The sequence below is a fragment of the Aptenodytes patagonicus genome, chromosome 4 (assembly GCF_965638725.1).
Source record: "Aptenodytes patagonicus chromosome 4, bAptPat1.pri.cur, whole genome shotgun sequence".
In the NCBI taxonomy this organism is placed as follows: domain Eukaryota; kingdom Metazoa; phylum Chordata; class Aves; order Sphenisciformes; family Spheniscidae; genus Aptenodytes; species Aptenodytes patagonicus.
Window position 1 is genome coordinate 75,003,923 of NC_134952.1, and position 5,094 is coordinate 75,009,016.

Below are 5,094 nucleotides of genomic sequence, written 5' to 3' on the forward strand. Positions count from 1 at the left end.
TGGGAACAGAGTATAAGAAATGTATCAGAAATATTTGGGATAATGTCATTAACATAACAGTAAATAAAAATGTCCGTTTAGATGCTCACTAAAAAAATCAGTACTTTACAGGAATATGAAAGATCAACTCTTGCCATGCCTCTTGGTATCTCCTCCTAAAATATGAATCACTGATCCCTTGTTCCTTGTTTTTACTTAGGCAAAAGAAAGGGACATCTATAACATGTCATACAGTGCTATTTACTGAACTGGGGTATGTGAGGAGGGCAGGGAACTGGATAAGAAGAGCTCACAACCAAGGGGTAAGATTGGAGTTACGGTCTACGCTTAACAGCATGTATGGCAACTAATCAGGATCCCTGGGTATGTCCGGGTATTAGAATTACAGTATCATTTAATACTGTGAACCGCCATCTTCTGGTGGATGCTGCCTCTCCTTCTAGTCTCCCCTTCCTTTAAATATACTTGAATATTTAAGTTTACCACTGGCAGCCTCCTGTTTAATCATGTGGAGATAGGCAGTCTAAACAAGTTCTGCTAGGAAATCCATCTCCCAGCTGAACTGCTGAGCGAATAAAAGACTTGGCTCTCATTTTGTCAATGCTGTTTATTATATGAATACAATACTGTTCAATTCAACAGACCCATGAAGGATAATTGTTACTTTCCTAGCATGGTATTTTTCCTGATTTAGGGAAGGAGGAGTAAGAAAAAATCCACCCTGATCTGAGACTCGCAGTCAAACGTATTTGTGTGTAGGAAACAAAAATGTTTTTCTTCCTTACAGTCTTTAATTTTGACTGTCCTCATATTAGCTAAGAAGTCCTTTCTTGTTTGAAATACAGGATTTTGGGTTTTATTTTGAAAATGTTCAAATGTTCTTGTTAACTTTTAAGCTTCCTTTCTCCTCCCTGTGCCAGTTACACTGATAATAGCATTGAATTCCGTTTTATTTTCTCATTTTAGGAGTTCTTTGAATAGATATTGTCCTGACGAAGAAGTCTGAGATTTACCAACCGGCTCCACCATTGATCCCTATATCTCTCTATTTCTTTCCTCAAATGAAGCAACTGGTAAGCTTTACGTACCAAGAAGACAGTTTGATCATAATTGCATCAAAATGTGCCATTTCATCCAACTAGTTTTAGTTGTTTACTCTTAAGCATTTAATAATGTTTAAGATGATCTATTATTTGTAATTGTGTCAAGCTTCATCCATCTTCTATAACAGAAAAAAGTCTAAAACTAGAATTTGATAATTTATTTTAAGCCATATTACTGCTCCGCAATTGGTCTGGGATATCAGTTTTGTCCTCAACATCCTTAATTATATGGCTGGCTAATTGTTTTTTATATTTAAACATCACAACACAGATTATCAACGGTTACTGCCTCATTAATACTACCCTGTTTGATACGGTGATATCTGTGCAGTCAAGTTTTCTGTCTACGTATGGGATGCAAAGCTGTGTAATAGTCTTTGACAAACACTACAGAAAGAATAACACTTGAAGAAACTGTCACTGGTTTGCTGGCCTTTATTTCAACAGCTCTTTGGCATCCTTCTGTGAAGACTGATGCTGCATTGGGGAGGACAGAGGTAGGATTTGCTTTAGACGTTTTTGTTAGCATCACTATATTCTTAGTTTCTTTAATTGGCGGTTACCAAATTCTTGGCCCACAAATTGCAAGTCTGAGAAAACGAGGCTGGAGCTGAAAATGCTTCCCTGCAGTCCTGTGCTGAACAGAGGTTTGGCAAAGAAATTAGTCTACAAAAGCCTTCTTGTGGAAATGCTGCCATTCTGAATCAAATACTTTCTTTTATGGTGCTGGAAAGAAACAGTGTAGTTTGCTTTTACTTTTTGACCTTTTTAGGTAAAAGAATGCAAGCACAGCTTTCTTTGTGAACTTAAAGAAAAAGATCCTGATCTCCACTTATACCAGGTTATGATAAATGAGAATATATCTAATAGACTAGTTTGTAGAAACGTCTCAAAGGTTTTTTTCATTTGTTTTACTGGGACTATAGTAGAAACATCTTGTTTCTGCTCTACACCCATCCTCTAAGCATGCTAAAAGCATTTTGAGTCCAGAACTGGGGGATCTTTCCTTTCTACATATCAATTGCTGTTTGAGGTGTAAATGAATAAATTTCAGCCTTGACCGCTGACAACTTTTTCCTGTAAGTAAAACTTCATGACTATAAATTCTTGAAATAAAGGGACCAGAAACCATAGTCTTACATAATTAGGAAAAAAAGATTTAAGTTTTCCATTAAAACGGAAAGCACATTCTTTCAGGTCTTAGAAAGCATTGAAATTGTGGAAGGTACAATTACACATATAGATTTTTAGGGGACTTGTGGAGAAAATTTCACAGCTCAAATGGAGCCTTGAAGAGTTGTGATCCTTTTACAGAAAAGGCCCAACATATGCACAGAAAAAGACAAGAAGTTTTCCTTGTTAAACAGAGCAAGAACAAAGAAAATCATTCTTTGATACCACTGTGTAAGTTGCCATTACATTATGCTTCAAGGAATGACAGCAGTTGAACGGGAGGAGATAGAGATGGCAGACCATAAGAATTGTGCATGAAGTGAAAATTGAGTGACTGAGCTGGCCGAACAGGGAAATAATTTCTCGTCCTAACCTAATGCATTAAAGGAGAAAAATCTGAACTGTGGCTGTGGGCCATGATGCTTTTCAGGCAGCACAGCTACTATCACCTGTTTTATCTTTTTCTCAATCTAGATTTTAAATATCCAGTTTAAAACAAAATATTTAAAAATGGTGTACTATATATCTTAGCACCAAGGTAAAAGTAGAGGATGGATTTTCTTGCTGTTATCTTGGCAGCTCTGCTTGTTACAGCTCTGACTGTGTTTTCATGTTAGATGACTATTTTGAGACTGCAAAGCAACGTGGAATGAAGAGATAGCTTGCCTTTCGCAAAAGATTTTAAACCAAGAACTTGAGACAAAATTTTAAAACAATATATTAAAAATTGCAGGCCACTCCAAAATTGGAAGAATAAAGAGAAAAAATCAGGGCATCTTTCATTAGTTTGTCAGAATGACAAATAACTGTTTTTTTTTTTTTTTTAAAGGAAATTAAGAAATACATCCTACACTTGAAAGAGCAGTATATCTTATTTACTTCTGCTTTTTCTTGCAGGTCAAAATTAAAATTACATTGAACAAGGTATTTTGTCATAGAGCTAAAGGCCTGGATAACCTTAAGAAGCAGTAGCAGTTTAATAAAAATAAATGGTCTTTATTCTCCTATCTCTGAATGATTGGAGGGAGTAGAGGTTGTAATTTCAGTGCAATTCCTACATAAACTAAAAGTGAAAAAAATATGGTAAAACTAAAGCAACTTATAGTTCACCTTAGAGAAAATATTTGTCAAAGCAGCATCAAAGTCTGCAGTGTCACGAACTGACACTGAGAGAAATTCCTCCTGAGAGAGGTATTATATTTAAAATGTCTTTTCTCCTTCATGCCCTCTTTGAAATACTTTACTTTCATAAAAGCTATAGATCCATCTTTCATTCCAGGGACGTGCAACCTGATGTCCATCAAAAGTTTCCATTTTATAGATTAAAAGTAGAAGCTTTGGAACAGGACACTGGTTTGTTTGGGTTTTTTCTTTTTTTTCAGAATCTGTGAGGCTTTAGTTTTCCTTTAGTTCTTTGCATCCTGTATTTTAGTTACGGGCACTCTGGAGCGAGGACCCAGTTTTGCTTCCTGCTTGGCTGGTGGTGTGCTGCGGGTTGACCGGTCTCCATCGTGATGGCATCCTCTCTGAGTGCGCGTGTGTAGGATCGATGTAATTCCAGAAAGCTCTGGAGCAGTGCTAAGAATGACTTACCCGTTTTCATGACTTCCAAAGAGACATCGTGTGTGTGTGTCTGTGTGTGTATTTTTATATACGTATGTGCATGCAGTGTGAAGACTAAAAATGTATATGCATTTTTTTCAGTACGTTTATATACTTGAGAGATGGGGATATGAATAACTGAAAGTGCCTAGGCTTTTGATAGCCTCTTCCTCGTTAGCCCCCCGACCTGCAGAGATGGACAGCAGTCAAGGTACTGTATATTGTGTTGTGACACCGGGTTAACCTTTGGTGCTCTCCCGTTCATTCTCAGAAATGTACAAAGCGGTGTCTCCCTGAACACAGGAGGAAAAGATGGCGCTTGGTCACAGCTCCGGCTCTCACCACCCCCACCTCTCCCAAGGGATCCCCTGTAGCACTGTCCCACTGGAGTTTGCCTGGGTACTGCTTTTCTTTATCTGAGCCATCTCTCTGCCACATTTATCTTCTCTCCTATCTTCCTAATGAACAAAATAATTTCCAAGTAACCAGCATCAGAGACTCTAATTGATTTCCTCAGCAGGTCATGTTTTGGACAGTTTAGGAATACCTATGCTTGCAGCAATCTTAATTAAAGGCGGATGAATGGAGCTGAATTCAGCAGTTTCAGCGAGTTCCAGTTTCAGTCTGAAACACTGTATTTTGGCTCTATGCAGAAGAATCGATTTATTTTAATGCTCATTAAAGCTAAACTAAGACAAGGTCTAGGTGGTGTGCTCAGAAGATATAGGTGCTATTACAGGGAGAGACAGGCAACAGGACAGTAGAGATTTTGGGTATCTCCATGAAAACTTCAGTTTCATAAAAATGCATTTGAAGTTTATAAATGCCAGTTCTTTGCATACACAAATTCTCTGAAACACCCATCCTTATTTTTCAAGAGCATTCCGGCTCATTTGTTTTCTTCATACTTAAACTGTTTGTTTATTCTGGGATACTCGTATCTGTAATTTTTTTTTATTGCTGTGAACTAGCAGATAGTCAAAGGTTGCTAGAATTTCATGACCGGCTTTGAGTAGCATTTCAGCTTTTTAGCATTTAAATGCCTGAACTTAGCATTAAGATTTTTGTCTCAATTCCATAACACACTTCTTTTCAGAGTGGCCAAGTTCAGATTTTCATCCAGAAGGCCAGAAGTCTTCAGAGGACAGGAAAAACTTGTTCTTTGAGGTGACTAAATTTGCATGAGTTTGAAAGAGTTTTTTAAACCTTTGCACTT

At 37.4% G+C, this 5,094-nt stretch overlaps 1 long non-coding RNA gene across 1 annotated transcript; it reads left to right on the forward strand.

Annotated features, from left to right (window-relative positions):
- The first annotated feature begins 262 nt into the window (after positions 1-262).
- LOC143159810 (uncharacterized) lies at positions 263-1,594 on the forward strand. Its single transcript, XR_012995228.1, has 3 exons — positions 263-302; positions 967-1,073; positions 1,551-1,594. It is a non-coding gene; the product is annotated as an uncharacterized LOC143159810 (long non-coding RNA).
- The last annotated feature ends 3,500 nt before the right edge of the window (positions 1,595-5,094 follow it).